Below are 16,258 nucleotides of genomic sequence, written 5' to 3' on the forward strand. Positions count from 1 at the left end.
GAAGTACTGGGGACTGAATTAGAGCAACTTATATTGCATGTTTGTATAATTATGCCAAAATGAATCCCAATATTATGTATAACTATAATGTTCCTGTAAAAAATATCCCGAGTTATTCTTATTTCTAAAACTTGCATATCTCTTCTGTCAATATAACCCATTGACAGTCTCCAAATTTTATTTTTGGCTTATTTTTCTCCTCCATTTCTTCTTGTACCTCTTGACCTTTATAAACTATCATCATTTCCATTTGTGATATTCAAAGGTTTCCTAACCAGTTTTCTTGTCTCTACTCTTTGACTTCTAAAATCTATTCTTCACATGGTTACCAGAATAATATTTTAAACATATAAGTCAGCTAAAAAGTCAGCTAAAGGAATGCCCTTGTTTATCACATCTCACAAATAATGACAAACTGCCCTTTGGTCTATATGTGGCCCTCCCTCTCTATCTTGCTTTATGCTTTTTACCCATTTGCCCACTCCTGTCCTGCCACACTGCTCCTTTCTGCTTTTAATGCACTGTCACTTTCTGCTTCATGGACTTTTATCAGCTCTTCCTTTGGATCTTCACAAAGTTGGCATATTCCAGCCATTTAACTCCTCATGAATCAAACCTCCTCAGAAATGCCAAGGTTGGGCCAGCTCACCTGAAAGATGAGTCATTTTGCAATATCTTTTTAGTATTATTGCTCTTAAATTTTATCACAGTACTTATCACAGTGCATGTATTCTCCCTGGAGTATTTACCTATGTCTGTAACCCTTCCCACCAGGAACAAGGACTTTTCTTGTCTTGTTCAATGTTGCAGTATTGACACTACCATACAGTCTGATTCAAAGTTTTAGTTTCTAAAATACTCTGACAAATCTTTCCCAGCAGAAATAACAATGCTCAATACTGTAAATTGATTTAGATGCTCAGACTAATTTCATTTTAAGGAATGTGATATTAGGCTGGGTACTGTGACTCCTGCCTGTAATTCTAGAGACTCGGGAAGCTGAGGCAGGAGGATCACAAGTTCAAAGCCTGCCTCAGCAACTTAGTGAGATCTTGTCTAAAATTAAAAATAAAAAGGGCTGGTGATGTAGATCAGTGTTTAAGTGGCCCAGGGTTCAATCCTCAGTATAAAAAAAAAAAAAAAAAAAAAAAAAAAAAAAAAAAATTGGTATTAGATAGTAAGGTTCCTGATTATATCTAGAATTATGAAATAAAAATTATATTTTAAAGTCTTTGATGCCAAGAAAAACTGTAATGTACTTCAAGATGGAATATTTCAGGAGAGACCAAGATGGCAAACTAGAGGGTGACTACATCTCATGTTGTTCCAGAACTCAGGATTCAAGAAGAGGAGGTATTGACAGACTGGGGACAAACTCAGAGTTTCTGGGTGAGTCCCTCCCACTGGGCGAGGTGAGGCTCTGGCAGCGGGCCCAGACCACAGGCAGCATCTCAGAGCAGGGCCGGCCAGCCACAGGCTTCCGAGCACAACTAAGCTCCCCTGACCTGGGTGGCAGGCCGGACACAGGCCCAGACCAACCATGCCCTAGCTGGCAGACTAGTTCCCTTTTGGCAGACCATCAGTCAAAAGTGGAGGCGCCTCTGCCCACTAGCAGGGAATATACCCCACCTGAAGGCCACCACCCCTAGAGTGGCAGCTTTCTTGTGGAGCACTGCATTATTAAGTTCCTCCAAGACTTCAGGCTACTAAAGGCTAGAAGGTGATATACTGGAAATCTACAGGGACACTATAAGCCAATAGAGGAAATTTGCAATATCACAGAGTCCCACTGATACCTGACCAATATGTGAACAAAAAGGGAAGAAAATGTCCCAAATAAAACTAGATGCTATATCAATAAAATCGAATGACAGCATGGCAGAAGAAATGTCAGAAAGGGAGTTCAGAATGTACATAATTAAAACAATCAGGGAAGCAAACGAGGAGATAAAAGAGCAAATGCAGGCATTGAATGATGAGATGAAAGAGCAAATGCAGGCATTAAATGATCAAACCAATCAACAGTTAAAAGAGCAAATACGGGAAACACAAGATCATTTCAATAAAGAGTTAGAGATACTGAAAAAACAAACAAACAGAAATCCTTGAAATAAAGGAAACAATAAACCAAATTAAAAGCTCCATAGAAAGCATAACCAATAGGATAGAACACCTGGAAGACAGAACTTCAGGCATGGAAGACAAAATATTTAATCTTGAAAACAAGGTTGACCAAACAGAAAAGATGGTAAGGAATCATGAACAGAATCTAAGAGAATTATGGGATATCATGAAAAGGCCAAGTTTAATAATTATTGAGATTGAGGAAGGCACAGAGGTATAAATCAAAGGAATGAACAAAATATTCAATGAAATAATATCACATAATTTCCCAAATCTGAAGAATGAAATGGAAAATCAAGTACTAGAGGCTTATAGGACTCCAGATATACAAAATTACAACAGACCCACACCAAAGCACATAATGAAAATACCTAACATACAAAATAAAGACAGAATTTTAAAGGCCGCAAGAGAAAAGAATCAAATTACAATCAGGGGGAAACCAATATGAATATCAGCAGATTTTTCAATCCAGACCCTAAAAGCTAGAAGGGCCTGGAACATTTTTCAAGCCCTGAAAGAAAATGAATGCCAACCAAGAATCTTATACCCAGCAAAACTTACCTTCAGATTTGACAACAAAATAAAATCCTTCCATGATAAACAAAAGCTAAAAGAATTTACAAAAAGAAAGCCAGCATTACAGAACATTCTCAGCAAAATATTCCATGAGGAAGAGATGAAAAACAATAATGCAAATCAGCAAAGGGAGGAGCTAGCCTAAAGGAATAGCCAAATAAAGGAGAAACCAAGTGGTGTTAAAAAACAAAAATGAGTCAAATGACGGGGAATATAAATCATATCTCAATAATAACCCTGAATGTTAATGGCCTGAATTCATCAATCAAAAGACATAGGCAGATTGGATTAAAAAGAAAATCCAACAATATGCTGCCTGCAAGAGACTCATCTCATAGAAATAGGTACCCACAGACTAAAGGTGAAAGGATGAGAAAAAACATACCATGCACATGGACTCAGTAAAAAAACCGGAGTATAAATCCTCATATCAGATAATGTGGACTTTAAGCCAAAGTTAGTCAAAACGGATAAAGAAGGACATTTCATACTGCTTAAGGAAAGCATAAATCAACAAGACATAACAATCATAAATATCTATGCCCCAAACAGTGTCTCATCCATGTAAGTCAAATAAATCCTTCTCAATGCCAGAAATCAAATAGACCACAACACAATAATACTAGGCTATTTTAACACACCTTGTTGTGCCCAGTGGCTCGAGACCCCACAAAGAACACCAGAGACCATGATCAATGCAAGCAACAAAGAGTCATTTATTAGCAAGCTCGAGCCTGGTCCTCTGCGCACTTGGTAACCAGTGACACTAAGAGGCCACAAGCCCTGGTTTAGCAGGCTTTTATAATGAAAGGCAAACAGTTTTACAGTGCTTTTTTTAATTGGTTAACGTAAAATTGTATACAATGTTATTTTAAGTTCTGGGTCACTCTGAGGAGAGTTATCATTATCTTTTAAGTTTGCTTTTGTGCAGACAAGGTCAGCCACCTGGTCTTTACAGATAAGAGGTGAAGATTCTTTGCAGCTTTTATGAGGGGTTGAGGGCAATTGGGGAAGAGCCTTGTATTTACACAGGTTGTGGGCTGTTTCTATCTTTACATTCCCCCCTTTCCAAGAACATTTAGAGAGCCAATCTTGGGTTTCTATAGTTAAAGCTAGTAATGACAACATTAGGGGTCCCACTATAGTGGACACCAGAATGGGAAAAATTGAACCAGGATTCAAATCAGCTCTGACTAGCTTCCCATTCTTTCTTTCTGTTTGCTAGTCCCTCTCTGACTTTGGCCATATTATCCTTGATTATCCGAGAGTGATCTATATAAAAACAACATTTTTCTCCTAGGGCTTCACATAGACCTCCTTGCTTACAGTCTTTAAAGGCAGGTAAATTTGGTCATCAATGAGCTTAGGATAACCTTAATATTTATTCTCCCAGGGGCAGTCTCCAACTTCCAGAGGCAGATGGGTTTCATGGCCTTCATTTCCTCAATTTGACCCGATCCCCTATTTCTACACTAACTACCTGTTCTTAATTCTGGCTTCATTTCCCCCTCTAATCTTAGGAACTCCATGCTGCTGGGGAAGGGGGTCGATGACTGCTCTGGCTTCTTCGAGCTGGAAGTGGGTGGTGTGGGGCAAGCAGCTTGGAGTTCCTTTTTTTAAAAATCGGGTCAATCGAGGAGTCCAAGGTAGAGGTCTGGTTGGGGAAGAGCAGGTTGTAAAGTCATCTGGGGGCGGCTGCTTCTATGAGAGAAGAACAAAAAGACATGAGTACTGAAATGAGATTAGTACAAAGTAAATGTTGCAGCATCTGAAACAAGCCACTGAGTATCATGAAAATGACAGAAGTCAATCTCTCACCAGGAGGTGGAAGAACTGAGAAATTGTTCCCATAACTAGGCCTAGCAAAGGCTGGAAAGGACAAGGCCTTTATTTGGGGACTTTAACACTGTTCAGGTTATCAGGAATGTAAACACAACATTTAACTCTTAATGTCATAGATGTCCCCAGAAAATATAGTTAAGCTACTTAATGTCATCTGATTTTTATAAAATATCCCTTTATTGGTATAATCTGTGTTTAGTAGAGATCTCTATACTTCTGTCACTTAGGGCTAGGTAATCATACTAGCAAACATAGATTAAGTCTACCTGTGTAGCTTAGGAAGGTCTTAAACTGACTAAAATCTTCTGACTCTGGCAGTTTCTCTTGATAGTTATCAGGCACATTTGCTGAAGAATCTTTCTTTCATTTGTAGCTTCCAGTCTTTATTCTAGTGAGCTAATACAAGTGTACATCTTAAGTTACATTTAAATATTATTTCTTTTAAATGCCCAAGAATGGCTGTATTTTAGTTTTAACTGTTTTGCTGGGTGTCCAAGATCAATCTGGTCAAGTTGACCTGGTTCCTGTCTTGTTAAAGAGTCAGCTGAGTTCCCACAGGGGTCACTTGTAGAGAACTTAAGAGCAGCTTCTTAGCTCCACTAGTGCCATTGATTAGGCAGGGTCTCTTGATGAGGTGGCTTCCTTTGGAAGCATCAAGGGAGGTCTCCCTTTATCCATGACCCTCCTCTGCAGCAGGTGCACTGAGTGATTTTTCATCTTCTAGTCTCAACCACCTCCTTGATCAGGAGGTTGTGTGACCCAGAGTTGCAGCACTCCTTAGAGAAGTCCCCTTATTCCCTGGGTTCAGGCTGACTTTGAGGGCAAGATACTGTTTCTTCTTGGCCTCTGTATTTAATTCCAATTTCTAAGTTTGATCTTAGTCATCCAGCAAGCCAGTCTCACCAGTACTGGGCTTTAACTTTAATGTCCATAACTTTACAGTTATTTACCCTTTTATCTAACTGGAGTCTGTATTAGTACTGGAAGTTACCACTATCTGTTCTATAGGTGATGGCTTATTATCACAAGTTACCTAGGTTGTATGTTCTGATTGTATGTTCTGCAAAACATAAACAGGCAACAGTTTTACAAAATGAAATTAGCAAGAGTAAAAACACATTCAGCTTGTATAATAGCTATCTTGAATTTTGACTGAGAACCACATTATATCCCCTATTTGAGATCATAGTAATTTTACAACAAAAAACAATCTTTTGACTATAACTTTAAATAAGCTGTAGTCTGACTTATTTTGGAGTCACTCTAACATGCAGCAGGGTGACGCAGAGCCTTATCTCAGGTAAGGCAGGGCTCTTCACAAATCTTAAGTAAAATGTTCTAATCCTGAAGCTAATTTTTGTCCCTTTTGCCATGACCAGCATGACCAAATTTTTAAGTTCAGTGAGGGGCAAAGGAGTATTAGAAAATAAAGGTTTATAAACACAGATTTTGAAGATTAAGCTGAGATAAGATGGAGCTCTGTTCTCTGATGGAGTTGCAGATCTAAAGAGTTATGTTAGCAATCTTTATACATGTCTTATTATTAGGTTAAAGACTATGTAAGCATTACTCTTTGTTTTCAGGAGAGTTACAGAGACTAGAACATCTACGTAACTTTTTCCACAACTGCAAAGTGCAATGGTAGGAACTCTGTGTAACTCTCAAAGAAGTCCACTGTCCAAAGTTACTGTAAGGTGGGCAGGAACTAGAGAAGGGAGCTGATGAAACACTGGTTATCTAGCAAAACAATATTTTTTCTGCCCAAGAGCTGTGTGCCTGAGATCAATGTTAGAGCTGATAGGATTCCTGTACAGAGCCTTCCCAGGGAGGGTACTGCCACAGCAGTTAGGCGTCTTGTGCTCCTACACAGGAACACTTCCAGGCACCAGGCATGCTACAGTCATGTGGTCAGAGACCCCAACTCAGTCATTGTTGTCCCATTTTTGCTACTGCACATTACATTCTTTATTAAATGTCATTTTAAGAAGTTTACATATATTGATTCCTGAGTCTATATGAACATTAGTTAACACAGTCTAACATTATATCTAAAACAGGAATCAATCAAAGAACGGCTGAGAGAGCTTTTAAGTTTTCTTTTGTGTAGCAAAATGCTTTCACTTTCTACTATATGAACTTTAAGCAAATTAGGCTGTCACTAACTCTTAGATATACATTTTCATTTAAATTTTTATCTCAGTGAAACAAGTAACTAATTTTACATATATCTTATTGATAATAGGTCCCATAACAGAATATTAAATGATAAAAATAAATCCCCAATAAAATGTGCTCCTTAAGTTTAAGATAGATTACCATTACAGACAAGTTTATTCTGGAGAATAGCAGCGCTTGATAAATTCCCTGCTTAAAAAACTTGTATACCTGGAAAATATGAACACATTTAATATGCAACTAGTGCCCATTTCACAATTACCTTGACACTTTTATCTTACCAAATTTAGCTTTTAAAGAAAAATGTAGACCCTGTAACATAGTAAAATACTCTAACAGTTGTTTAACCATAATTGTATACACCCCAATTTTAAGACTAATTGTTCTAAAGAATAAAACTTAATAGACACAAAGTTAAGAGCAAATTAGTGTTTTAAATCCTTGTCATCTTACCATGTAGATTAGACTTCGGTTTATGTCAGTACAGTAGTATTTAATTTTAAGAAAAGCCTTAAACAGCTTTAACTGATTGTCTCACATACTTGTAACCAACTTAGTTTCATGCAAACTTGTCGACATTTGCTCTTTACTTACACACAGACTTTCTTAGCACTTACTTAGACTTTCTTGTATTTCATCACATAAACACTTTCTTACCCAGAAACATTTCCTTTTTCCTTTTACTAAATATATTTCCATACCCAGAACCTTTTATTTTTCTTTCCTTTCTGTTGACACCTTTTTGTTCACATTCTGAAACAACTCTCATGAAATTTCTGAATTTAGATAAATTACTCCATTTTAACAAGATAAAATACTTTGTTGTTTATAGTACTCTAACTGAAACACAGTGAGAGAGGAGATGGTAACTCTAAATCCAAATCTAAGAGCTCCTTGGAGCTTTGCAGAACTGGAGGGGGAGCAGGGGGAAGTGGTAAGGGAGCAGATGGAACGCTCACCCTCCGGGTTGGGGTTTTACCTGTTAGGACATAACTCTTAATAAACTTGTTTTCAGTAATGACACAAAGCAATTTTAAACACTTTTTAATTTACCAACCTATGAAAACACCAATAATGTTTAAGTATGTTACTCCATGGAATTTAAGGACTTGAGAGTACTTAATGTTATTTAACAATTAGCATTTTAACTTTGCAAATTAATCAGATGTCTTTACAAACACATTTTAGTAGTCCTATACATGTTAAACTTAATTCACTTATTCTGCAAAAACCAAGATATCAGACAAGTGTCCTGAACAGTATTTGTTGTCTCTTTCCTATTAAAGAAAAGTCCTAGAAACAATTGATATTAGACATTGTTTAACATCAACATTTCATTAGTTTGACCACCTAGAGTCTTGCAAGTCATTTCTAAAAACATTTCATTTTTATTAGTTTACCCAATTTAAATTGAACCCTTTTAAATCACGTGAATAAAAAAGTATTTGGATCCATTTTTAAATTTTAATTTTAGGAGTGCTCAGTTTTGATACAGACAAAACATGACATCAGACACAAAAACAAATAACACAAAATCAAAGGCCTTGTAACTTACTTTATAGGTGAATCTCCATTGCAATGTAACAGATGTTTAAAAATTTTAGTTGAATAAAAAATAGAACTGATAAAAAAAATCATGAGCTCAAAAAATATAGAATTAAAAAAAAAAACAAGAGTCCTGGAAAAATGATATGGCCGTTAATTACTTTAGTAATGCAGCATAAAATTTACTTTTGCTTTAGTTCAGGTAAGACTCTTTTTACCTTTTTTTTCCCTTGGGTTTGAGACCGTCTCCTACTGAGCTTTTAGGCTTCCTTTATTTACATTTCAATGTAAGCCTTGACTGAGATCTGGAAGGATCTAACAGGTTTTAACAGAAACCTTGTGCCTAGGGCATTTTAGCCATCTCATCAGGACAGGTTGGATGTCAAAGAAAATTATGAGACCTTATTTTTCATTACTTTTGAGAATAAAGCTACTTTGCTAAGTTCCTCACTGAGATATGCCATTGGTTATTGAGCTGCCTACGACTGCTTATCCAGGATTTATTTTCCCCTTTGTGACAAACAGGTTAAATCTTGCTTCATAGGTAAGATAAGGACAAGAGCTTGAAGTAAGGCCCCTTCTTGATATTCCTCCTGGGTGGTGGCACATAAAAGATGTACTTTACTTACTGGAGAACAATCACAGATGTTTAAAAATAACTCTAGAGGTGGATAAAAATAGAACTGATCAAAAAAAATCATTAACCTAGGTATGTGGGATCATAATTATGAGCTCAGAAATACAGCATTAAACAAAAACAAAACAAAACAAGAATCCTAGAAAATGAGTTAGTTCTGTGTAGCAGTCCAGGAATTTAAAACGAACACTTTTTTTTCTCTCGGGTTATTCCCCCCTCTCCCGCTGAGACTGCTACAGTTTACATTCCAAGGCAGGCTTCAGCAAGGCCAGGCAGGGGGGAGGGAGGGATTGCCCAGGACTTTTTAACCCCTTTTTTCCTGTTTGAGAAATCAGGTTAGGTTTGAATGCAGACAATCATGAAACATTATTTCCCACTTCTTTTGGGGAATGGAGCTGCTGAGCTCTTCGCCTAGGGGGATTGGAGTAAACAAATCTCTTAGGAACAAGAAGAAGGACTGTAAAGTACCCTGCAATGAGTATCCCTAAGCCTAAGAATAGGGGACCTGAGGGAGGACAAAGGGAGCCCATCCTCCGACAAACAAAGAGGTGCTTAGGATAGACTAGTGACGGGTAACTATGCGAACAAAGGGAACCTGGGCATTTCCATACTAATTGTCCCAGGTATTAATCCTACAGTTTGGATTCCTATGTCTGACCAGCAAGGGAAGGGGAGCATCCAGGAGGGAGTGGATGTGCGGGAGTGTTGTGTAGCCCATTTTACCCTCCAAAAATGAAGAGACAGAAAGCTGCACCTCAAACAGATGTGGGGTGCATGGAGAGAGAAGCTTACTTATCTCGCTTGGTGTAGATCTTGGTGAAGATTGGCTACTCTGTGGAGCAGAGTGCAGCAAACCCACCCTCCTTTAGGTGGTCCACACCAAAGTTCTCTCCTCTGGCACAGACCTCTGAGAAGTGACTCAGGAGGAAAGTATTAGGAGTCACCTGAGCCTGTTCCCTGTATAATTCCAAAAGGATGAAATGAATTTGACCATTGATTAGTATCTCTCCTTACTATCAGGAGATTCATAGACCCGTTTCCTCCAGATTGGAGATGAGAAATTTAAGAATGAGAAACGGTGAGAATAGTAGCGAACTAACACAATGAAGAATTCAATAGGAGGCAAGAGTAAAGACCATACGATACAATACACAAACAGACAGACATGTAGCGCGCTGGATCAAAATTGGCTAGTTGGTATTTTGTCAACAAAAACAAAAGCCCAGATGCGACAGAGTCGCCCAGATGCAACACAAAGTTTGCCCAGATGCAGCACAAAGGCTGCCCAGATGCAACAGAGTCGCCCAGATGCAACACAAAGGTTGCCCAGATGCAGCACAAAGGCTGCCCAGATAGGTTGAGGGGATGTCTCCCGAGACCCTGCTGGGGTCCTATAGCACGTCCACCAGGACTTTGCCAGCCCAGAACCAGAACCTGCAGGCAATCCAGACAGAAGTACGGTAATGCCTTACTCACCAGCCAATGATGTCACTTATGACTCTATGATCAGGTGTCTGGGTGGGCTTGGGGTATCCCAGACGAGCCCCCATATGTTCTGCCCAGTGGCTTGAGACCCCACAAAGAACACCAGAGACCATGATCAATGCAAGCAACAAAGAGTCATTTATTAGCAAGCTCGAGCCTGGTCCTCTGCGCACTCGGTAACCAGTGATGCTAAGAGGCCACAAGCCCTGGTTTAGCAGGCTTTTATAATGAAAGGCAAACAGTTTTACAGTGCTCTTTTTAATTGGTTAACATAAAATTGTATACAATGTTATTTTAAGTTATGGGTCACCCTGAGGAGGGTTATCATTATCTTTTAAGTTTGCTTTTATGCAGACAAGGTCAGCCACCTGGCCTTTACAGATAAGAGGTGAAGATTCTTTGCAGCTTTTATGAGGGGTTGAGGACAATTAGGGAAGAGCCTCGTATTTACACAGGTTGCGGGCTCTTTCTATCTTTACAACCTCTCTCCCCACTGGACATATCTTCCAAACAAAAATTGAACAAAGAAACCATAGATCTCAATAACACAATCAAATAATTTAGACTTAATGGACATATATAGAATACACCATCCAACAGAGAGCGAATACACTTTCTTCTCAGCAGCAATGGATCCTTCTCTAAAATAGACTATATTTTATGCCATAAAGCTAATGTTAGCAAATACAAGAAGATAAGATACTACCTTGTATTCTATCAGATCATAATGGATTGAAATTAGAAATAATTGACAGAATAAAAAACAGAAACTTCTTCTACATCTGCAGATTAAATAACATGCTATTGTATGATGAATGGATAACAGAAGACATCAGGAAGAAAATAAAAATAATTTTTAGAAGTAAACGAGAACAAAGATACATCATATCAAAATCTCTGGGACACTATGAAAGCAGTACTTAGAGGAAAATTTATTTCATGGAGCGCATTCAATAAAAGAAGAAAAAAATCAACAAATAAACGCTTAACACTACAGCTCAAAACCCTAGAAAAAGAAGAACAGAGCAACACCAAAAGTAGTAGAAGACAGGAAATAGTTAAAATCAGAGCTGAAATCAATGAAATTGAAACAAAAGAAACAATAAAAAATATTGACAAAATAAATGGTTCTTTGAAAAAAATAAACAAAATTGATAAACCCTTAGCCACACTAACAAAGAGGAGAGAGAAAACTCAGATTACTAAAATTCAGAATGAACAAGGAAATATCACAACAGACATGACTGAAACACAAAACATAATTAGAAGTTATTTTGAAAATCTATTCTCCAGCAAAACAGAAAATCTCAAAGACATCAACAGGTTTCTAGAGACATATGAATTGCCTAAACTGAACAAGGAGGACATACACAATTTAAATAGACCAATTTCAAGCAATGAAATAGAAGAGGTAATCAAAAGCCTACCAACAAAGAAAAGTCTGGGACCAGATGGGTTCTCAGCTGAGTTCTATAAAACCTTTAAAAAAGAGCTCGTTGCAATATTCCTCAAAGTATTCCATGAAATAGAAGAGGAGGGAACCCTCCCAAACTCATTCTATGAAGGCAATATGACCCTGATACCTCAACCAGGCAGAGACACATCGAGGAAAGAAAATTTCAGACCAATATCCTTAATGAACATTGATGCAAAAATCTTAGCAAATCCCATACAAAAATATATTAAAAAGATAGTGCACCACGATCAAGTGGGTTTTATCCCAGGGATGCAAGGTTGGTTCAACATCTGGAAATCAGTAAATGTAATTCACCATATCAACAGACTTAAAGTCAAGAATCACATGATTATTTTGATAGCTGCAGAAAAAGCATTTGATAAAATACAGCATCCCTTCATGCTCAAAACACTGGAAAAATAGGGATAGTGGAAAGAACTCAAACTATCCCTATTTGCTGATGACATGATTACATATTTAGGGGAACTGGGAAATTCCACCAGAAGCTTTTAGAACTCATAAGTGAATTCAGTAAAGTAGCAGGTTGTAAGATCAATGCTCATAAATCTAATGCATTTTTTTAATGCGTGATGAATCTTCAGAAAGAGAAGTTATTGTGAATGGGGTAGTTAGGAAAACTACCCCATTTACAATAGCCTGGACAAAAATGAAATACTTAGGAATCAATCGAACAAAAGAGGTGAAAGACCTCTACAATGAGAAATACAGAAAATAGCAAATGTCGTGACCACAATAGGACCTATTTAAGAGGAATCTTTCCCTTAAGGAATTAGTCTTACAAAATCTGATTCTCTTCTCTAAGAGAAGAGAGAATTCCTCTATGCTGGAGGAATTTTTATAAACAAAATTTATTTTCTTTATGCCTATCTCATGTCATCAGGAATATGTTGAATCTAGCATACTTACTATCTACTGGACCACATAACTTCCTTTCTTTTTATATGAACAAGTTCCTATCAATTGTGTTATTTTTCATCCTTTAATTGTAATGTAAGAAATAATCTGTCTTGGCTTTCTGCATGCACAGATCTACCAAATATTCTTGCCATTCCGTAATTTCTGTCACTGATGGGATGTTGACTTCAGAACTAAGTGACAGTTCAACTCACGTATATTTGAGTACTTACATCTAACATATCTGTTGTCTCATTCTTTGACTCTGTCTTGTTGGCATTCTAACAATTCCCATTGAAAGTCCTCTGTAGCTTTATTAGCCTTCAAATTCCCAAGGCACATTCTCCATCACATCACAAATTAGTTGGGTATTTCAAAGAGTACAAGGACCTCTCTGAGAGGAGATATTTAAGAACAAATGAGGGAACAATCATCTATGTCCCTTCTGGCAGAAGTGGGTGATGTCTTCTGTATGAGAGTGCAGTTGGATTGTTAGAGGCAAATGTTCTTATCACCTTTGTGTTTATAAGGAACAAAACGGAAAAACGGAAACAGATACTCTTGAGGTGGGACATCAGCTGTCTTGGAACACAGATAAAAATCATAGCAGAAATAGACTATGCAAAATCCGAATTTAAAAATATAGCAGCATCTTTTACCTGTTCTTGATAACATCACCCTAGTTTCTCATGATATTTAGAATTTCTTTACTGGGGTTACATGGTGTTTATTAAAATATTAGTTGCCTTGTTATTGTTAATAAATCCTCATAAATTTGCATCTATTAACTGAAAAAAGTGAGGGGATGGCAATTGTAATCAGAGCAGAAAAGCTGGGCTGAGGGTTGCCCAAAACATCTTTATCAACTTCATGATTTTGCAGAAGATTAGTTCTGACCTGGTCCTTATACTCAGCTGGAATGAGAAGTTCTTCTTTTACAAAAGCATACGCTAATCTGGAACTTTGACAATTGGTTGAAGTGAAACCTCTGTAAAATTTTATTTTGTATTCTCTTAGATTCATACAGTTACCATTACTCCGTGGATTCAATCCAAAGATAGAGACAGATAATCAGTATCACATATTTGTTTCTTAGAAACTTAAAATATACATTTTTCCTGGGTTATTTGTGATTGAATCAGACATGCATATACTATTTATTAACATCATCCCTATTTTATTAACTCAAATCAATACAATAAGATGTGAAAAAGCTCAGGTTAAAGAAGATCGAGGACCATTTCAATATCTTATGTTTAAAAAATTGCAGGACTAAAAACTTAAACTGAGTTAGATGTCCAAACTAGGGGTTTTTCTATGATGTGCATTACTTTGCCTAGAAATCATGACATTAAAGAACTGCAGGAGCTAATATTTCCATGTAATTATGTAGTGCTTTGTAGAGTCATTGGCAACATTGTTATCAGTCAAATATTGATGATGTTCTTTAACTATATCTGCATTTCTCAGAACACACTGAAACTAGCAATTCTATCTGCCAGTGAGTTACAAACCACGTGGCACATATTAATAGCTGTCACATTCTTATTTTGGAAAGTTTTCTAAATGTATTTTTTGCTGGTAGGGTGGTTTCATGAGAAATTTCTTTCAAGCATAAAGGTAAACAGTCTCATTTTTATTAAAATTAATTACAAAACATCTGTAGGAATGGGAAAAATTAAAAAGTGGTTAGAGTACATTTGAAGGATTCTGTCCAGGAAAAATGATCTAGTACTGAAACAGGAACTAAATACTTAGTTCATAGAGTAAATGGAGTGAAAGCAGTTCAAATCCAAAGGAAGTGGAAGAAATTGCTCCAAAACAATAGTGAGGTTTCTAGTATTAACGGTAAAGCAAGCATAGATCCCAATAATGGAGAGATGAGTAGAGAAAAGGAAAGAGTGAAGAATATTGCAAACTAATGGAACATGGAGAAATCAAAAGAAAATGAATGTAAGTGAGATAGAGCATGGAGAAACAGCAAGGGGAACAGAGAACAGGTAGGGGAGGAAAAGGGAGAAGGTAAGAGAAAAAGAAGTCAACTCAAAGACAAAAATATAACAAGAAAATAAAGAAATATTTAGTGAGAAAGGAGTTATATATAATAAAAGAAACAATGAGAAAATATAAAGAAGACATGTGGGAGAATTATTGCCTGAGCTGCAGTGGGGATCGAGGCCTCAAATGCCTGCTCCATGAACTTCCTACCAACATCCTGGACTCCAGGCAGGAGTAGTGCCTAGCGTGTGCCCTGGCACTGCTCCTGCGTTACCAGCGTCTATGAATTTTTGTCTCAGCCGGAATGGACACAATGGTGTAGAGATAATAGCAAACATTCAGGTGTCTATTTAGACATCCACTTACAGCAGTTCCTTTCTTAATATAATTAGAACAGAAAACTTGCCTTTGCAGAGATTTCTGTGCTTTTCTGTTTCAGGGACTTACTTCATTTTCCCTAGAGCAAAGTCCACCTTGTAAGTATGCATCTTCAGTCTCTGAATCTGTGATGAGCATGCAGTGAGAATGGCAGGTACCACAAAGGAGCATAGAAAACACACAGAGGGACACACGGGGAATCAAAATGTTAATGGGAATGAGTCCCATATGTCAAGGGGTCAATAGGAGAATAGAGGCAAATGACAGGGAATAAATCAAGGCACAGCGGAGAATCTACAGCACCTAAACTTGGAGACCCTTAGAAGTTTCTTCTATGATCTAAACATACCATCAATTTTTAAAAGAGTGTGTAAAATGTTGAAGATGAACTCAACTTTAAAATAAGTAGAAAGGGATTTCTAATTTACTTTTCTAATAGTGGGTTTTATGCACAAAAGTGCCTTTTGGCAAATATTATGGCCAATAAATAGCTAAGTGAAAAAAAAAAGAAAAGAAAAAAGAAAATACAAAAGTTGGTTTTGATGGTTCAATGTATAAATATTTGTGCTTTGTTTTTCCTTGGGATATGATGTGTGTCTTTTGTGTTGGGGTGGTGTGCATGTTTTCACATGAATATGTGTATGCCTAAGTGATATAAAGTACTTCCTAATTCTTGCTTTTGATTGAATGTGGAAATACTAGAATTATATATTAAAGGAGAAGCTCTTCGATGTTTTGAAAAGATATGTCATTGTTAAGTATTTTTCTTAATTTGGGACTTAACTGGTTTTTAATTTTTTTTTTCCTTTTCTTCTTTTCCTCTTTTACTCTCCTTTCAGTTAAAGTTAATGTACCTTGGTGTTTTTCTCTAACTCATGATTCTGGCTTTAAAATTTTTCATCTCTACTAGAAACCCTTTGGAGCATGCACTAGCAATCCACATAATTTATTTGTATATTTTAGATCCAATTATCCCTTGAGTCTATGAAAACTATGAAACCTTCAAAAATAGAGTTTAAAGGAATAAGAAAAAAATTACATGTATGGAAGTTCTGCTATACTGTTTTCATACCAATTGATTATTATGCTTATCCCCTGCAGTGAAAACATTCCCAATTTGGATT

This window comes from Sciurus vulgaris, assembly GCF_902686455.1.
Source record: "Sciurus vulgaris genome assembly, chromosome: 2".
NCBI lineage: Eukaryota > Metazoa > Chordata > Mammalia > Rodentia > Sciuridae > Sciurus > Sciurus vulgaris.